The 21,898-nt window shown below is 34.4% G+C and overlaps 1 protein-coding gene and 1 long non-coding RNA gene across 2 annotated transcripts in view; one reads left to right on the top strand and one right to left on the bottom strand.

The window, feature by feature from the left end:
• Positions 1-21,898, bottom strand: part of LOC138701999 (GATA zinc finger domain-containing protein 14-like) — a 146,615-nt gene that overhangs the window by 54,743 nt on the left and 69,974 nt on the right. The window lies entirely within an intron of this gene.
• Positions 539-19,976, top strand: LOC138701998 (uncharacterized). Its single transcript, XR_011332763.1, has 2 exons — positions 539-932; positions 18,387-19,976. It is a non-coding gene; the product is annotated as an uncharacterized lncRNA (long non-coding RNA).

Here is a 21,898-nt window from a genome sequence, read left to right as displayed (position 1 = left end):
TAAATAAATACTATTAATACTACTATATAAAGTCACGAAGCTTGAGTTGTGAGGGTGCTATGAACAATTGACTGTGCCGGTACTATTTCGCATTGTCTATAATGAGGCGATATTAGCGATTCTAGTAGTTAGCAACTATTTATGGATGCATATTTACTACTTATTGAGCTTTGTGACTGTATATATTAGATTGTGGTAATACTATTTTCGAACTGATTACTGTGTTTCCTTTAAATAGCATTGTATAATATCTTATCAATGCAGATTTTGAAACTGTATCCTTTGCTGATTTGTTGGAGTATAAAAACTTGTATCTGGAGGTTATTTAAAAAGAAAAATGGTAAAATAGAATTTCATTTTACAAAAAAAAAAAAAAAAGAAGAAGAAGAAGAAGAAGAAGAAGAAAAGGGTAACTTATATTTATCAACCTATGAAAGTTAAGATTACGCGGTTGCTATTCATGTCATGACGTCATATCAGTGATATTCATATCGGGAGCGTAGGTGTTAGATACCTTAAAATAGTCCGACAAGCTGCTAGTATTTTCTATTGTAAGTGGAAAACTGTCTCGAAACTTCACTCAGCTCAAGATGAAGAGTCTGGTTCTCATCGCAGTTTTATGCGTGCTCTTAATGAGTATTGTCGATACAGATGGGAAAGTGATTTGTTATAATGAAATGTGTCTGAAACAATGTTCGGATTCGATGTTCTGCAACACCTTTCAGACATGCACCTCTGAACAGGAGTGCTCAGATGCCGAATGTCTTGATGAAGCCTGCAATTTGTACCATGTGCTATAATAAGGAAATACGACACATCTTCTGGTTTTAAGGTTGCGAGAAATATTTTCAATATTGAATACGAAGAAAATTATACGTTTAAGAGTTTACAAGAATAAATTTGTGTGTGGGAATGTTCGAGATCCTATTCCGGTAAGTAAAATTCCAAATAGCCTCACGCATAAGTTCACAGATATTTTGTTTCTAATTTTGTTATAGTATTGTGTTACTGAATACGTCTTCAATTTAACGAGTTTTAAGAAAATTTATGTTATTACGAACTAAAGGAAGAAAGTGCCAAGTGAAAAAAGAAATCGACATTTACTGTTCTTTGAGTTTAAGGAAGAACACACATGAATTATACAAATCACTGAATGGCTTAATACTGGTAATAAATTAATATCTATTAAGTGTTAGCCTATTTATATTCAAGATTTATAGCTTCCATATTATTTATAACTTAAACTAGTGGCTTGTGCAGCAAATGCTACAAAATAAGTTCATTAGACGTTCAAATAGAAAATTTTTCAGATTTATTTTCAATGAAGAATACCAGACATTTTGAAAGTTATTTGCTTCCATTACAATGAAACATACTCCCTCTGAATGTTTTTTATGCCAAATACTATTTCTTGAATTTATCCACCTTCAGTGTTTGAGTTTCAACGCGAAAACGCAAGTAACAATGTCAGGACGATCAGTGGGTTTTTCATGTGGGAGTAAAACAATAGCTATTTCAGATCATTGTGGATTGTAGGTGAAAGTTAAAAAAAAAAGGCAGGTTTGCTATGCTTTAGAACAATAGACATAGCATCTTGGTTTAGCTGTTGCATGTAGAGCTTGAAATGTAGAGGGTAAAATCATTTTGTCCTGCTAAGAGATCTTGCTGAAATGATCGGGAGACTACAAAATTTTCTAGGCCTTTTATTTTATCAGTAAGTAATACCTTTTGGTCTTTCCTTAGGAACTGTAATTTTTGCGCTCTCTCGAGCCAATACTCAAGAGAATGACGCATGTAAATATCTACACTACACTGCCATTAAGTATATGAAAAAGACCCGACCCCACGTGATTAATAGCTATAAAAATATTTCCTTTTTAATAACAATATTATCTTACGTAAGTTTTGTAGTTTTGTATAGAAATGAAGTAAATTATAGAAATTAAGATCTAATTTCATATATTCTCTACTTATATAACCCCAAAACGTTTCACTTTCATATCATCAATATAGCATTAATATGTATAATTAGTGAAAAATAGTCACATCATGGTATTAACTATAATAATATTTCATTTCTAATGGTAATAATGTCATCAAATCACCTCAGGTTTTGTAGATTTTAATATCCAATACAAAGCTGTATTCAGAAAATTACACACCACAGAATCAGACCTGTAAATTATTTTTTGTAGGCCTTGAAGTTTTTAATAACCAATTGAATTTGAACTCTAAACATGTCAGCAATCCTGCAGGTCATGGCCTTCGTGTAATATTGTTTATTCTAGTGTGTTGTATTTTGTTTTATTTTGAAAAGCCATTATTTCTCAAAACTGACGACAGATGGATTTTGGAAAATAGGGAAATGATGTAGGAAAATTGACATTTCACTGAAAACTACTATTTTTCTGAAAAACTTTGGGTTCCAAGCTTCAAAATGTAGGATCATTTATTAAAATATAAGCTACCCCATCCTATAATTCCATACATAATTACCGATTGAAATAAAGTTAAATATATTGTACGTAATAAACTTATTGACAAGTAATTCCTCAATAAAACAAAATAATATACTATTTTAAGTAATTTATTGCAAAGGTAATTAATGTGTTGGTTCCATTTTAAATGATTATCGAAAATTATGCCTAAATACTTAACTTCAGAGGACTCTTTGATAATCGAATATTTACACTGTATAAGACAACAATCAAAATTATGTAATTTAATACTTAATATAGATGTAGGAGGTTTGTTACATTTTTCAGATGATGAGAATGGAATAATGATGGTTTTACTTTCGTTGATAGAAAGATCATTTATGTCAAACCATTTTTTTATTAATTTAAGTCCATTATTTGAATTATTATATACATCATGCCAGGTTTTTCCACCAAAAAGTAAAACTGTGTCATCTGCATAAGAATAGTGAACACCATTGTATTGTTGTAAGTCAATTTTTAATGAGTCATTAATATATATTAAAAATAGAATAGGACCTAGTACTGTGCCTTGGGAACACCTATATTAATAATGAAAGGTTCACTTGAATAATTGTCAATTTTCGTTATTTGAATTCTGTCGTTAAGATACGATTTTATTAAGTTTAAAGCATTACCTTTGATTCCTAATAAATCTAATTTCTCAATTAAGATGTCATGTTTCACTGTAACAAATGCTTTTCTTATGTCCAGGAAAATACCAATGCATTTGTTACCTTGATCAAATTCTCTAACAATTTTTTAGTAACTTGATATATTGCATTATATGTACTGAATTTTTTTCGAAAACCAAATTGATTATCACTTAATATATTATGTTTATCAAGATAGTTAATTAATCGCACTTTAATACATTTTTCTAGTAATTTTGAAATATATGAAAGTAATGATATTGGTCTATAACTGTTCATATTTCTTTTGTCTCCTGTTTTAAAAATAGGTTTCACAATTGCATTTTTAAAGTTATTTGGGAATTTGCCATTTAGAAAACATAAATTAAAAATATGAGTTAGAGGTGTGGCAATATAATTTATAAGCATCTTAAGTATTTCAGCACTTATGTTATCAGGACCCGGTGATACATTGTTTTTTAAAGTTTTGGCTATATTGATGCTGGGTAACTTTCGGTGCTGGACCCCGGACTCATTTCACCGGTATTATCATGTTCATCTCATTCAGACGCTAAATAACCTAAGATGTTGATAAAGCGTCATAAAATAACCTACTAAAATAAAATTTATATCGTCCTTTTGTCTTCCTGGCAGCAGCTCATGTTACTGCTTATAGTACACCCCAAGTATTTGAAGCTGTCCACTTGTTCCACTACCTCTATTTAGTATTCGCACTTTAACCTTCTTTATTTTTCTTCCGACAATTATAAATACAAGTTAATTATCCACCTGTGAAGGTGGTGAAGATTACAAAGTCGTCATTCTTGTCGTCATATCAGTGATATTTAAATGTGGGAGTGTAGGTGCCGTAGCGCTCAAAATTCAGAGAGACAGACAGGTTGTCAGTATTTTCTACGTTGTTAGTGGGAAGGAGAATCGAACCTTCACGCATTTCAAGATGAAGGATCTGCTTAAAGTCGTAGTGTTAAGTCTGCTGTTAATGGGTATCGGTGAGACAGGTGGGAATGTGGTTTGTTACCTGCAAATGTGTCAAAAACAATGTCAGGGAACAACGCACTTCTGCAACACCGCTCATAAGTGCACCTCTGACCGGGATTGCTCAGCAGCATCATGCGATGGTTTCTGTGGTCAACTCAACAAATGAGGCGGATGAAGCGGATTAGGTTGATTAGGCCTATGGACATTAAGACTGCATGAAGAATTTTCAATACTGTTTAGAAATAAAATTAACAATCTTCTCAATAATCTTCTTTCTACGTTAAAATTTTACTTGAGTGATAATTTGTGTGGGAAACTTCCAGATCTTACTCCGGTAAGTAGCTATGTTTCCGACATTTTCTCTTACTTGAGTTCAAGGGGAATTGGCCGTTAACAGCGCAAGAATTTGCATTTTTTATTTATATTAAAGCGCATTTATATCTGCACAATTTTATGGATAATTGTTATATTATAGTATTCTGAGAATATCCAAATCATGGCGCCATGTATGTATGTATGTATGTATGTATGTATGTATGTATGTATGTATGTATGTATGTATGTATGTATGTATGTATGTATGTATGTATGTATGTATGTATTAACACTGCAATTAGGTATCCTACACTCGGTAGCAGTGATATATAATATACGACATTGCAATAATCTATACTAATAATAAATCTGTAGCCGAAATTTTTCTGGTAATTTTCGATTTTCCAAAAATAATTGGTCCTAACATATATAATTAACCCTGAAACCGAAAATCGCTTTTTTGAAATTTTTGTTTGTATGTCTGTCTGTCTGTCTGTATGTTTGTTACCTTTTCACGCGATAATGGCTGAACGGATTTCGATGAAAATTGGAATATAAATTAAGTTCGTTGTAACTTAGATTATAGGCTATATGGAATTCAAAATACATTATTTAAAAGGGGGGTTATAAGGCGGCCTGAATTAAATCAATCGAAATATCTCGCTTATTATTGATTTCTATGAAAAATGTTACATAACAAAAATTTCTTAAAAAATCATTTCCAATAAGTTTTAGTCTTTAAAAAATTTTGATAGGACTGATATTTAATGAGATAAATGAGTTTTAAAATTAAAATAACTGCCATCTAAGGCCGTGTAATGAAATAAACAAATGACTTCGTCTATAAGGGGCCTTGGTCAACAACAATCAAAAGCTATGAATCATAGCCTACAGAAAATGTTTCTGTGTTCGTATGAAGCAATATCGGAAGCTAAATTAACCGATTTGTATAATTAATTATTATTTCACCATTGGAAAGTGTAGTTTCTCTGTATGGACATAATGCTATAATGTTATTACAGTAACTTCTGAGTGAATTGAGGACAGGTAAGATTAAAATAGCTTCTTATGCACAGAAAACTTGATAGGCTATTCTGTGTATTCTTTTCCTGTATTACTTAAAATAATGTTTATCTCAGAGAATTAACGACCAACGAGAGTGTATTGATTTAGTATGCAGTAATAATACGTTAGCTTAGCATTTCATTATTTTATAATCCAAATTTTAACTGTGCTCAATTGAATCGAGCTAAAATACATAAAATACATATGCATTAAATGCAATGCAAAAAATTTGAGTAATGAGCCAAGCAGATTATGTTGCCCTGTTGTAAAATAAAATTTGTTCCTCCTGAGATTCAAGAGCCCCCATAACAAATTGAAAACTTACTTATCAACACACTTTTTATATAATATAATATAATATAATATTATATTATATAACATAATATAATTTAAGTTATTTAAGTTATTTGAAGGGTTCAGAACCATAGTGGGCCAAGCGCCATTTACTGAATACGTAGAAAACAAGGGTTAAAATTAAGTTATTACCATAATTCAATGGAAACCTATAACAAGTAAAATAAAGTATACACATTAAATGTAAATGATGTCAATGTTCATTGAACTATGGATGCATGTAATTAAAATTAAGAAACATGTTAAAGGAATTGTCATTGCACTAAATGAGTGCTCTGTGAACCAAAAGATTCCATTTTAATTATTTAAATATAATTTAAATTAAGTAACATATTAAACGATTTATCCTTCTATCAAACACGAATATTCCCTGGATCAAATGTCCTATTTTAATTATGTAATTACTTTATATTTATTTCTAACGGGTGCAGGGGAGCGCACGGGTACGGCTAGTAGATAATATAAACGTAGAATTAATTCGAAATATTAACTAATAAATGTAATAAACCTAGGACTATACTGTGCTATAAACAGTGAGGGAAGTGAGACGGTATGCAACGGTATGGAATACCGCCACTGGTTTATATGGCCAGAAAACGTACCGTTAGTGAAAAATGACATACCATCACTGAAAAAATGTGATCGTAAAAATTTGTTTATAAATTTCTTCACAACAAAGAGTACTATCTGTTTGCTTCGTAAATCTAAACCACAGCCTTGTGGAACTGTATTCACTGTGTATTTAGACACGCTTATTTGACAAGCTCAACCCCTGGAATGTTTACAACGATAGTATTTCAAGTATAGAAGGCTGTGCTCTGTACCTTATGGTGGTCATTGTTGCCAATTTAGTAACTGTGTCATTTTTTTGCACTTTTTATTAATAATTAACTAAGGCACTTTGAAGCTTTAACATTATTTTAAATAATAAGTCTCAAAGGACATTGTAAAATGATCTAGTAAATAACTGAAGTACGTAACTTGAAATTATTTTATTAATAAATTTGATATGTTGCGTAAGCTTCAAAGATTCGAGTTACTGACTGCACGAAACAATTTATTGTATACATCATTTATGTCCATGTTGTAAGGGAGGGGATATGCCTATTTTTAAATCGAGGTATTCCAGAGGAAAATCTTGGGGTAGCATACCGCCTCTGGTTTTTTCCCCCCACTGCCCTCACTGGCTATAAATAACGCCTACTATAAACAAAAGTATATCTAACTTACAGTTCTACCGAACACCAGATATGTTATGATCCCACTTCTACAAAACCATTTATTTTATGCGCGTTTCTTATTGCACACAAGTTAGGTTACGTTTAACCCTAGATCATATATGTAACAGATATGTCGGGGTTATAGGCTTTGAGGTTAACAACTTTTGTCAGGTTTACTACGCTGCCATCTAGTTGTTACATAAGGAGTCACGTCATAATACCCATTTGAATTGCATTAGCGACTGTGCTGTCATCTCGTGTTCGTTTACGGCGGACGGGTGGCGATCCTGGCGGTTGTTCTCTTCAAAGTGCTGCCGATTTTAACGTAGCGAGGAGTTATCTGTTACATATATGATCTAGGGTTTAACTTTATTTTAACTTATGCCAGATGACTTGCAGAACGGTCGGCTACTGCGTTCGACTCCCACCAATGACCATACCCAAATTTATTAGGATTTCTGACACCACCATTGTAATATCTTGTAATTGAAAAATACTGACTGTGCTTTGTTTCCATTTATCTTAACATATTACTTGTTTAGCTAATTTCACTCATTATAGCCTACTTTCATTTAGCTAATATCACTCGTTTTACTTATTATGCTGGTTCTAGTCAAGATACATAGGACACATAGAAAATCTACTTGGTTTCTTGATTTTAGGTAATTTATGATTCAAGACTATTGAAATTAATTACAAACAAATCTATAATTGACTTATTGAATTTACAAATATGATAGATTATTTATATAAAATAGAATCTTCATTAAGAAACTTAAAAAATTATATATTACAGTTATATGAACACTAATAAATATAATATAATTATTAAAAAATTAGTAAAAGTCAGACATGTTTCGGAGTTGCTTCTCCATCCTCAGTGACTTTACCACGACGGCTGGGTCAGGTGATCGAACCGCGTTGTTGCTTGGCTTATAATTATATTATATTTATTAGTGTTCATATAACTGTAATATATAATTTTTTACGTTTCTTATCAAATCTATGAACACTGTATAATTGGCCCAACATGTGTGGTTTATCTTTGAATAAGAATCTTTATTCTTGTGTCCGTCAACTGATGGCATAATCTCTCCCGAACTTCCTCTACAATCCATGTCTAGCTGTAGTTGACGAAGAGACGAAAAGCTTAATACTGATAATAATGCCAAAAGCCCAAAAATAGTGACGCGAAATTAAAGCAAAGAGTTTTTAGTTATTTTTTTCTAATGTCACCAGGTTGTCTTTCATCAATAATTCTGGTCTTCTCTCCTGGTAGTGACTTGATGTAACCAACTTCTGAGGTTGGGGCGCATGGAAGGCGGAGTTACATTACCCAGATGATGTCATAGAATGATCATGATTATGAGGTGCCAGGAGAGATCTTAAATCTAAATCTAACCTAAATTCGAGACCCTGGACGAACATAGGAATAATTCCCTTAAAAATAGTTCCGGTGTTCTAATCGGGAATCAAACCCTGGACCTCATCAACCGTATCCGTAAGCTCTCGCCACTAAACCGTGACACTGCCTCTGCTTTCTTGTATTTTAATCCCTAAGGGGAATCTGTACACCGAATTTTGACAAAGAAAATGAAATTTTTGTTTTTATCGTTTTTCGGTAGTTTAATATGTGTAAAATGATCATATAACTTTATTTCTTCTGTCAGCTTTTAGCCCTATCTTGAGCAAAGTACTGTAGTAATTCTTAATGCAAAGAATGTTATCAATGATTTTTTTTTTTGCCAACCGCTAAGTGGAATTTTAAATTTATTCAGCCGATTCTAAACATAAAAGTATGTTAAATATTCCCTATTTTTCCTACACTTGTATCTTTTATCGCTTCTGAGAAAAGTGCTCCCAAAATTGAGGAATTTAACATTGCATGATATGGAAACTTTGACACCATTTTTCTGCACTTTCTTATTTTTGTAACATCAGTGCACTTTTCTCAGAAAGTATTGTACCCAGAAGACTGAAATTAATACACAATATCAATGTGATGGCATTCTACACAGTAGGGGAGTGGTGGGTACAGTGAGACACAAAATATTAAGACATATGTATGCAAGTGATAATTCAAGTATTTTTAAAATCAAGTGCAATAGAAATAGACATTAAAACATGGAGTATAATAATACATAAACAAAAATGTTAATAGATAAAGGACATAATATACAATACGCGTTTGTCAAAAAAAATGCAAATGTCTCACTGTTCCCATTCAGGAGGGTACAGTGACACACCACAGTGTCTATTAACGGACATTGAAATGATTTACATTTATTTCAAAAGAAAGGAAAGCTTGCTATCTCTTTATCTTGACATGTTCTGTAGGCTTATTTAGAATCATTTTGATGTCTGACTTCGAAACCATTGAAGCATCTGGAACATTTGGAAAAGTGAATTTTCCATGACATTTCAAACTTCTGCGAAAAAATGAAATGAATTTTTGATGACAACAAATATAATATAATATTATTTAATTTAATTTAATATAATTCTTTATTGTTTTTTTTACATTTTCTTAAATTTTGTGAATATTTTTTTGTTTATGAAACCATTAAAATATAATGTATCCATTATTTTAAGCTACAGTTCCTAAATTCGTTACTAGTATGTTCATTTTTAATGTTAGTTACTGGTAAATGTAATATAATTACAGTTTGTTTTTGCAAATCATTGGTACATGGGAACAGTGAGACGTCTCAGTGTACTCTTTAATGGCATGTCTCACTGTTCCCTTTACGCATAGTTAATTTAAAAATGACGCCATCACTCCAAAATTAAAACAAGAAAGACGAAACTTTGCCAAACATAATCTCAAATACCATAGTATTAGGTAACAAAACATTCATATTTATATCTCATTTGTATATCCAATATAACCTTCATTGAACACAAGCCAAAATTTTACTTCTGGAGTGAAAAATTACGAATTATTTTTTCGTCACTCACCTTTATAATTAGAATCAAATCGAGTATGAAAATACTGTTATATGCAACATACAATTCCACTGTCACCAACATCTCAACATCAAAATTTACCATCTAATAAAAATGTCTTACTGTTCTCCCTGTCTTACTGTACCCACTTCTCCCCTAAGTTAAAATAATAAGATTATTTCTAGCCACTATCTCCACTTGGGCGGCCAATTTCGGACTCGCACATAATCCAAGTAAGACTCAAGCCATAATTATTGGACATAAGCGTTTAGTTAACTCCCTTAATAACAGTAATCTTTCAGTTGTTACCCTTAACAACACGCTAATCCCTTATTCATCTGTCGTAAAAAATCTTGGCTTCTTTTTTGATAATAATCTAAGTTGGAATTTTCAAGTTAAAGAAACGATAAAAAAATCTGTTCCTCCATTCACTGTTTGAGTCGCTTGAGAAACTTCTTGCCCCAGCAACTAAAACTTACCCTAGTACAAACCCTAGTAATGCCGCACTTCGATTATTGTGACGTTTTGTTAAGTGACCTAAGTTCTGAACTGTCAGTCAAGTTACAGCGAGCTCAGAATATGTGCGTCAGATACGTGTGCAACATCCGACGATATGATCACATATCACCGTCCTTCGCAAGTCTCTCGTGGCTCAGACTTAAAGAACGCAGAACTTTACACTCTTTGTCTTTACTCTTTCGAATTCTACACACCTCAACACCAAATTACCTTTCGTCTCGTTTCTCTTATCTATACTCTAACCACGACGTAAATACCAGATCACTTATCTGTGGCACGCTAAGTATACCTCTTCATAGAACATCTTGTTATTCATCATCTTTTACAGTATCCACCTCGCGTCAATGGAATTCCTTGTCACAAAGTATTAGGGGCTGCAAGACAACAAACACCTTTAAGAACAGCTTAAAAGATAACCTTATTAGCATTTCACTCCAATCATACTGATTTAAACTATCACTGACTACATTGTTACTTTTTTCTTTAGACATCATCCTGATTGTGCTGTATTTTCAAAACTGTCTCATAATAATCTCTTTCTATTATCTAATATCATTTGAAATATATTAACATTCTATGTATTTTAGTTTAATTCTGCTACACAGTTTATTTCAGTGTTTAATTAATAGTTCATAGTATTTTGTTGTTTAATTTGTAAATAACTCTTGTATACATGTAACTCTCATCTAAATCAAATTGTTGAATTCTTTGTAAGTTCATGCATATGTATATACACTTTTTGCTGGTTGAGTGGAAGAGAAGGTCTTACGGCCTTAACTCTGCCAGCTAAAATAAATCATTATTATTATTATTATTATTATTATTATTATTATTATTATTATTATTATTATTATTTCTGTCTTCATCAAAAGTAAAAATTAATTTGTAGTAATTTTTAAAGCAAAAATTGTTATCAATGAATGTTTTCTCCAACTGCTCAGTGGTATTTTAATTTTATTTAACCAGTTGTATACATAAAGGTAAGTTACATAAGCCCTATTTTTTCTACATTTGTATCTGTTATAACTTCTGAGAAAAGTGTACCCAAAATTGAGGAATTTAACATTGTAAGATATGGAACTACAGTCTCTCTTTAAACAATCGCGCCTAACTTTGTAACATTAAGAGTCGCGCGGGGTGTTGCTGACAACCCAAATATAATTGCTTCTTATGGGCTATTTTTTTATTGAACAATTAAAATATCGCTCTGTTTTTATTTATACAATTAAATAAATTACTTTAATAAATTATCCATCACAATTTTATAATTAATTTACAGTATTGGTAATATTTCAATATTGGTTCACATGTAATTTTCCAACGTCTTACTTACTTATTTACTTACTTACAAGTGGCTTTTAAGGAACCCGGAGGTTCATTGCCGCCTCCACATAAGCCCGCCATCGGTTCCTATCCTGTGCAAGATTAATCCAGTCTCTATCATCATACCCCACTTCTTCAAATCCATTTTACTATTATCCTCCCATCTACGTCTCCGCCTTCACAAAGGTCTTTTTCCCTCCGGCCCCCAACTAACATTCTATATGCATTTCTGGATTCGTTCATACGTGTTACATGCCCTGCCCATCTCAAACGTCTGGATTTAATGTTCCTAAGTGTCAGGTGAAGAATACAATGCTTGCAGTTCTGCGTCGTGTAACTTTCTCCATTCTCCTGTAACTTCATCCCTCTTATCCCCAAATATTTTCCTAAGAATCTTATTCTCAAACACTCTTAATCTTTGTTTCTCTCTCAAAGTGAGAGTCCAAGTTTCACAACCATACAGAACAACCGGTAATATAACTGTTTTATAAATTCTGTCAGATTTTTTGACAGCAGACTAAATGACAAAAAATCTTCTCAACCGAATAATAACACGCATTTCCCATATTTATTCTGCGTTTAATTTCCCCCCGAGTGTCATTTATATTTGTTACTGTTACTTCCAGATATGAGAATTTTTCCACCTCTTCGAAGGCTAAATCTCCATTTGTTATATTCCCAAATATTCCAACGTCTATTCACTACTAACCACAATCTACTTTTTTATCTTCCTTTCCAGACCGCTTTCTTGATTTTTCTGTGCGCACAGTCACTACTTAACATCCTTTGTTATTATTCGTTACACTAGTACGATCAGTTTAGTCATTGTTATTATTTACAATAGCATTATTGTAACACTTCGTCACCCTGACACCACTTAAACCGTTATTATCTATAGTATACGAATTCCGATTTCAAATATGTTTACGGTTACTGTTGCCTTACCAATTCTAAGAAAGATACTGAAAGTTTCAAAAGTACAGGCTTACTCAATATGTAGTTAACAGCTCCGTATAATGACTGGTGTGTTGAAAACGCCCAGCGGGACTGCTTAAGCGTTAATGAGGGGAGTATGAAAAGAAGAAATGAAAATAAATATCAAATTTTATTCCAAATACCAAACATCCTTACAAATGGAACCATGCTCACAATAACAATCACGAACAGCATAAACATTTCACGAAATTATAGGGGTTCGAAGAATCTGTCACTTTTTATTACAAATTCATTCATCCAGTGTTCTACCCAAGGGCAGATCTTTCATTGCAAACCCAGCTTTCTCCAATCTTTCCTATTTTCTGCCTTCCTCTTTGTCTCCTCATATGATCCATATATTTTAAAGTCGTCTATCATCTGATATCATCTTCTACCGCGAACTCTTCTCCCATTCACCATTATTTCCAGTGCACCTTTCAGAAGACAGTTTCTCTATAGCCAGTGACCCAGCCGATTTTTTACCTCTTCCTGATCAGTTTCAGCATCATTCTTTCTTCACCCACTCTTTCCAACAAAACTTCATTTTTTATCCTGTATTTCCACCTCACACATTCCATTCTTCTCCATATTCACATTTCAAATGCTTCTATTCGCTTCTCTTCACTTCGTCGTAATGTCCATGTTTCTGACCCATACAATGCCACACTCCATACAAAGCACTTCACTAGTCTCTTCCTTAGTTCTCTTGCCAGAGGTCCGCAGAAGATGCTTCTTTTTTCTATTAAAGGCTTTCTGGCCCATTGCTGTACTCCTTTTGACTTTCTGGCAGCAGTTCATGTTACTGCTTATAGTACACTCAAAGTATTTGAAGCTGTCCCCTTGCTTTTTTTTTTTAGTAGGTTATTTTACGACGCTTTATCAACATCTTCGGTTATTTAGCGTCTGAATGAGATGAAGTTGATAATGCCGGTGAAATGAATCCGGGGTCCAGCACCGAAAGTTACCCAGCATTTGCTCATATTGGGTTGAGGGAAAACCCCGGAAAAAGCCTCAACCAGGTAACTTGCCCCGACCGGGAATCGAACCCGGGCCACCTGGTTTCGCGGCCAGACGCGCTGACCGTTACTCCACAGGTGTGGACTCCACTTGCTAAATGTTAAATGTTACGTTTTATTTAACGACGCTCGCAACTGCAGAGGTTATATTAGCGTCGCCGGATGTGCCGGAATTTTGTCCCGCAGGAGTTCTTTTACATGCCACTAAATCTACTGACATGATGCTGTCGCATTTAAGGACACTTAAATGCCATCGATCTGACCCGGGATCGAACCCGCAACCTTGGGCATAGAAGGCCAGCGCTATACCAACTCGCCAACCAGTCGACTGTTCACTTGCTTTGCTGCCTCATTTATAATTCGAAAATTTATCTTCTGTATTTTGTTCCTATGACCATGATCTTTGTCTTGTTTGCATTTATCTTCATCCCATACTGCTCACAGCTGTTATTTAGCTTCAGTAGCATATCCTTTAGTATCATCTACTCTTCTGATAACAACGCCATATCATGAGCAAATCTTATGCACTTTGTTCTTCTTTCTCCTACTATTATTCTCATGAAAATTAAAATGCTCCGAGAAATTCAGTCCAAATCATATTTAAAATCGTCGGGATATGAACACGGGTTTCCAGTATCAGAATTCGATGCCGTAGCAATAAAGAAGTGCCAAACTGGCAAAGTGAGTGGATTTTAAATAAATGGTGTCCACTATTTTGAAGAAACAAGGAAGTGCAAGAGAAAAAATAAATATAATCATTGTAATCCATCGGACCGTGAATGTCAAGGGTACGAAGTCGCTCTTCTTGACGTCAACAAAGCAGCGAAGGAGTGATATTTAAATGAGGAACCACAGACATAGGAGACCACAGAACAAAGGCTACGGTCTTTTAGTCTTGGGGCACAATTCAAGTCTCGCAATTCATGATGAAGGGTCTGGTTTACGTCGTATTTTTAAGCCTTACGTTATCGAGTGTCATGCAGACAGATGGGAATATGGTTTGTTACAAAGGAATGTGTCAGCAACAGTGTCCGAGCTCAATGCAATTCTGCTACACCAATCAAAGCTGCAAATCACCTCGAGATTGCTCTAGCACCTCGTGCTTCTTTTCATGCATATCGACTGATTATATAGCAAAGCTGGATATGAAATACGGACTGAATGACGTTATGGTTGCGTGAAATATACAAATAATTTTAATTATCTGTGAGAAACATTATGCGTTTAAGTTTTTACAAAAATGACGCTTGAGGAAATGTTTACAACCTATTCTTGTAAGTAAAATTGTAATATGTATGATAAGAACTTTCTTGTTTTAAATTTTAACGTATCTTGTTAACATGTTTCGACTTATTTTCGGCAATCTTCGGAACTGGTCGTTGTTGGTCTTGGCGCCTCTTGTTTCCTGTGTGGGTGCGTTCGTAGTGTAGAGTCAAAGAGTGTATGTGTTTAGAAATTGAATTGTGTGTTGAGAATATCGTTGGGGTGTGTTTTCGTGTGTCTGTATATTTCATATTGTTCTAGTGTGTTGAGTTTCTGGCTTTTTGGTTGGATGTGCAGTATTTCCATGTCTGTGTTGATGTCTCTGTAGGTGTGGTTAGCATTTGTGATGTGTTCTGCATATGTGGAGGTGTTTTGTAATTTTGTTACGGCTCTGATGTGTTCTTTGTAACGTGTTTGAAATGATCTGCCTGTCTGTCCTATGTAGAAGTTGTGGTGTTACCTCCACATATGCAGAACACATCACAAATGCCAACCACACCTACAGAGACACAAACACAGAGATGGAAATACTGCACATCCAACCAAAAAGCCAGAAACTCAACACACTAGAACAATATGAAATATACAGACACACGAAAACACATCCCAACGATATTCTCAACACACAATTCAATTTCAAAATACATACACTCTTTGACTCTACACTACGAACGCACCCACACAGGAAACAAGAGGCGCCAAGAGCAACAACGACCAGTTCCGAAGATGGCCGAAAATAGGTCGAAACATGTTAACAAGGTACGTTAAAATTTAACACAAGAAAGTTCTTATCATACATATTCCGAAGTGATACAGTGTTAAAAGTTGTGTAATTAAGATGTATAAAATTGTAAATTTGATACACAAATTTCACTGTAATATTGTGTAAATGTAAGTTAGTAATTTGTCTAAATTTCTCAGGACAACTATAAATTATTGTTATTGTTACATTATTATTATAATAATCATCATCATCATCAATATTGAGGATACATTCTCATTAGCGGGTTCACTAAAATAGATACAATCCTATTTGCATATGATCAGGTCTTATCTTGTATTTTTATACTCTGTATATCTCATTTATTTTTACCTACTGTTCACATATATATATATATATATATATATATATATATATATATATATATTTCCCACATGTAGACAATCAAAATAGTTCATTACAACATGTGTCCGGAAATGCTTCATTTCCGAGTTATGGCCTTCACAACATTGGAATTCACCGGAACGTTTTTCTTTCCGCAGGTCGTTGCCGTCAAAGGAGACATTAAGAGGGCACTCTGACAGTTCATTCCGAGGCGAAGGTTACATTCAGTGTTGTGTAGGCGTTAGACTGTGCGACATATATTCAAATCAAGAGCTGGCTGAGATACACTTCATGTACGGCAAGGCGGACGGCAATGCTGCGCTGGCTCGTCGTTTGTACCAGGAGAGGTACCCACAGCGACAATGTCCAGATCGGAAGACATTTGTACGTCTCCATTACCGTCTGTGCGAGTATGGAAAATTTAATTCTCCTGGTTTGGGAAGGGGACGACTAAGATCTACAACTCCAGAAGTACAGGAGGAGATTCTGGAGGCTGTGAACATGACTCCTTCTATCAGCACACGAAGGGTAGCGTTGTAAGTCAATGTTCCTCATACGACTGTCTGGAGACTGTTGAAAGAGTATCAATTGTATCCTTATCATTTGCAACGTGTACAGGTCCTGTCACCAGCAGATTACCCTGCACGAGTTAGGTTCTGTCAGTGGTTTTTGCACCAGTGTGGTGTAAATCCGAACTTTCCTGCCTTAGTATTATTTACAGATGAAGCACAGTTCACACGAGATGACATAACAAATTTCCACAATCAGCATGTATGGGCGTATGAAAACTCACGCGCAACTGTTCCATCTCATCACCAGGTGCGGTTCTCCCTCAACATGTGGGCCGGTATCATTGGTGATCGATTAGTTGGACCCCATGTACTTGTAAACAGACTTACGGGGGAGGCGTACACAAACTTTCTGGAAAACACCATACCTCATGTTTTAGAAGACACTCACTCCACTGATCAATCGTCACACATTCACTTCTTGCATGATAGCGCTCCTGCACACTTCAGTCGTACGGCTCGCCGGTACTTGGATCGATGGATAGGTAGAGGTGGCCCAATTGCTTGGCCTCCACGCTCACCTGATCTGAACCCTCTCGATTTCTACTTGTGGGGCCATTTAAAATCATTGGTTTATTCGTCTCCGGTGCCTGATTTGGAATGCCTTCGGAATCGAATTGTGGCATGTTCTGAGGACATACGCAATACTCCTGGAGTTTGGGATCGTGTTCGCAGGTCAATGAGACATCGATGTGAGGTCTGTATTCAAGCAGGAGGTGAACATTTTGAACATCTTCTGTAATGACAACGACCTGCGGAAAGAAAAACGTTCCGGTGAATTTCAATGTTGTGAAGGCCATAACTAGGAAATGAAGCATTTCCGGACACATGTTGTAATGAACTATTTTGATTGTCTACATGTGGGAAATACATACCTGAAATTATGCCCCGTATTTTTTAAACATCCTGTATATTGAAAATAAAACATGGAAGAAATAAAATTCATAAATAAAATGAAATTATACAAAGTTATAACCAGATACAAAACAGAACAAAATAGTGGAATAAATAAATAAATAAAATAATAAATAAAATAAATCATTAAACAAATAAAGGAAATATTGCAAGTAACTATGTGAAAACTTTTCAAACTGTGGTTTCAAGTACGTTCAACACTTTGCAAAAAAAAAATTATGTAATAAATAGTAATAAGAAACAAGGAAGCAAATGGTTACATTTTTAAAAGACAGAATAAATTTCAGATACAAAAAGAAGACATTCCGATAAAATATTTGAATACTTACTCGCACTTAACGAACTTGTTCAGGTTCTTGTTATCTTTACGATAAGAAACTCTGAATAATACATTCACACTTTTGTTCCCTGAAGTTCAGTTGCATTCACACTTCTGTTATACACTGCATGACGTCAACAAATGAGATAATTCTTTACATAAAAACTGTTTTAAATTCCAAAAACGTTTCAGTATCTACTAGACATGTATTAATATGCGTTACTGTTGCCTGTGGGCTTCCTTCACCTGTAACAGGGGTAAATTTACTTTACTTTAAGGTTGTAGTCGTAATTATGGTTATGGGTAATATAATGTCTATCAGATATATAAACTGTATTCAATATTTCTTAACTCAACAACTCTTCCATTTTCAGAAAAATGTGGACAAATCAAATTCGCCATAGATACAGCAATCATCTTGAGGGCTGAGACTTCAACACAACATCAACGGTGTCCCTGAATCTCTTCGTGCACAACGACTGACAAAAATAATCAATAATACGTAACACATCAAAATGTTTGAAGAGATTCCACTCAAAGTTCTATTCACTGTTGTATGAACTATAATATGATTTGAAATCCATGTTGAAGAGCAAATCAATTATTTATGGTGTTGTTTAATTATAATATAAATTTAATTGTAAAACATACCAAATTCCGTGTTCAATTGTATATAAACAACAAAGGTACTAAATTCTGTGAAGAGATTTTCGAAGTGTGATGTTAGGGGCGCTAATTGGTGTTCGAGCTCAATGAAGTACACACATGCATCAAACTTACAGCTTGAAGTTTTCTTCCATCTCTGAAATTAGGAAGCAGTTTTTGAAGTAGAAACAACAATGACAAGTAAGATTGGCATCATGTTGCTGATTCTGCAGCTGTTCTCCGCTTTGAATCAAGCTTACAGTTATTTTGTTTGTAAAGATAATATGTGTTTGAAGCAAGACCCGAAATCCATGTTGTTCTGCAGTGTCAAACAGACATGTAGAAGTCCCAGGGAATGTAAAGACATACATTGTACTAGTGATTACATGCATTTAGATTCTTTCCTCGTTTTCAGAAGTTGGATTATATTGACAGATGCTTATATCCCACTGAGTGGCTTAAATGACAATTGAAAATTGTATATAAACAGTTATCTGCTTTCATCACTTTGGTGGTACGTACAAGGAGGAAAAGTTTGTTTAAATCGAACTTGTTGATGGTGACTTCATTGTTTAAGAAAAATAGGTAAATATTATAGCTAAGAAATTGTGGTATCATTGAAACTCGACAAATTGTTGTGCTTTTAGTGTTTAACCAATTAAATGTAATCAATTATTCATATATCCTGACGTAGTGCAAACCAAACTTGATCAAAGTGGTTTCTCCACACAAAAACTTAATTGTAGTTGAGCAGAAACTGTCGTGTCTGTGGAAATGAAAATATTTCCTTCTGGCTGTAATGTATAAACAATGAAGTGTACTTGATTATACATACTGATTTTAGTCCAAATAGAGTTTCTTCAAGATCGCTTCAATGCGACGTCTTGATCATCTAAGATTAGATCCTACAGTCCCTTCAGTCTTCAAAGGTTTCACGTTGTTCCCGCCCACGTTTGTTTGCCGTTCCCACTCTTCTGGTTCTTATGAATTGGTATTGAAGCAGCTTTGAAGGTAAACTGCTTTGATTCATTCTCTGTAAATGGGTATATCAGTTTTATCTATGATTATCAATAGTTTCCAGACTCGGGCACCCAAGGAAACTTGCCTCGAAACCCACACGTAGTTTATAACTAACACCAGACTTAATTTTCCATGGACTGGTAACTGATCACGAAGAAATACTTTTTTGTTCAGAATCTTTAAAGTAATATTGTAAAAGAATATAATTTAAACATTTTCACAAATAAAAGAAAAGTTTTTAGATTTTTTGATACAGAGAATTTAAAGAAAAAAATATGTAGCTTATTAAATGAAGTGATGGAAGAGTATGATGAAAGAGTAATGGAACGGAGAAAAATTCTCTCCGGCGCCGGGATTTGAACCCGGATTTTCAGCTCTACGTGCTGATGCTTTATCCACTAAGCCACACCGGATACAACTCCGACGCCGGTTAGAATCGTCTCAGATTAAGCTCCAACTCTTGGGTTCCCTCTAGTGGCCGCCCTCTGCACTGCGTCATAGATGTCTATGAACGCAGGACCGAAGTCCACATATGTGCTGAGGTGCACTCGATATGAGTGACTAGTTGGCCGGGATCCGACGGAATAAGCGCCGTCTTAAATCACGAAGTGATTTACGCATATCATATATATTATATTAATGTACCGAAGTACATGTGATATTTCCATGCAGATATTCTGCGTCATCATATGATGAAAGAGTAATGGAACGGAGAAAAATTCTCTCCGGCGCCGGGATTTGAACCCGGATTTTCAGCTCTACGTGCTGATGCTTTATCCACTAAGCCACACCGGATACAACTCCGACGCCGGTTAGAATCGTCTCAGATTAAGCTCCAACTCTTGGGTTCCCTCTAGTGGCCGCCCTCTGCACTGCGTCATAGATGTCTATGAACGCAGGACCGAAGTCCACATATGTGCTGAGGTGCACTCGATATGAGTGACTAGTTGGCCGGGATCCGACGGAATAAGCGCCGTCTTAAATCACGAAGTGATTTACGCATATCATATATATTATATTAATGTACCGAAGTACATGTGATATTTCCATGCAGATATTCTGCGTCATCATATGATGAAAGAGTAATGGAACGGAGAAAAATTCTCTCCGGCGCCGGGATTTGAACCCGGATTTTCAGCTCTACGTGCTGATGCTTTATCCACTAAGCCACACCGGATACAACTCCGACGCCGGTTAGAATCGTCTCAGATTAAGCTCCAACTCTTGGGTTCCCTCTAGTGGCCGCCCTCTGCACTGCGTCATGTACTTCGGTACATTAATATAATATATATTATTAAATGAAGTCCTACAACAAGTTCTTTTTTATTATTTGGATTGCAACCTCTAACACTAAATTTCAAATTATATGGAAATTAAAATAAACAAGTTTCCACAGTTTAACGAAACCAAAAACTGGATGTTAACAACTCAACAAAGACGACGAATTGAGGCAACAGAAATTAAGTTACTGTGATTCTTAGCAGGCTATATTTAAAAAAAAACATACAAACTCTATCCATAAACTAGAATGGCTAGGATAATTATTACCACGTTGTTGTTTATGCAGCCGTTCGTCGCCATGTATGAAGCCTACAGTCCTTATATTTGCTCAAAAGTGTTGTGTATGAAGCAATGAGCGAACAGCTCGCTATTCTGTCCAGTTTACTAGAGGCGTAAAAAGCCTATAGATTGCAAAAACACTCCATGTTATAATCTTAATAATCGCATGTTTTTACATAACTTCTTTATTTCCAAGTATTGGCATTTCTTAATAATATTTATGCTCGTATCAATGGAGAAGATTCAGCACAAAAATATACACCATTACTTTTTTATGCCGATCGTTTTAACGAATTAGCAATTATAAAGTTAGTTTATGTCGAACAGCCTTAAAGTGTTTTCTGTAACTTGCTCAGAAATTGTGATCTTAGTTAAACATATCTATTTTGAAGTAAACGCAATCTTATTGAAAATCGAATTTATTGCATGTGGTTTTAATGCTTGAACGTGTAAATATAATTTTATTAGAGATTATTATATATTTGGTTTAGTGAAAATGGAATTTATTAAAATTTGTCAGCTCTTTAAGAAATAAGTGTTATTAATTATATATTCCATCTGGGTATAAATGTACTATAGTAAAAGTAATTTCAATGCTTGAACAAGTGCATATATACTGTAAATTAAATTCGTTAGCAGTAATCTCAATGTTTTCACAAGT

Source organism: Periplaneta americana, chromosome 6 (genome assembly GCF_040183065.1).
Source record: "Periplaneta americana isolate PAMFEO1 chromosome 6, P.americana_PAMFEO1_priV1, whole genome shotgun sequence".
Classification (NCBI taxonomy): Eukaryota; Metazoa; Arthropoda; class Insecta; order Blattodea; family Blattidae; genus Periplaneta; species Periplaneta americana.
The sequence above is the reverse complement of the archived record's forward strand: the minus strand, read 5'-3'. Positions and strand labels throughout refer to the sequence as shown.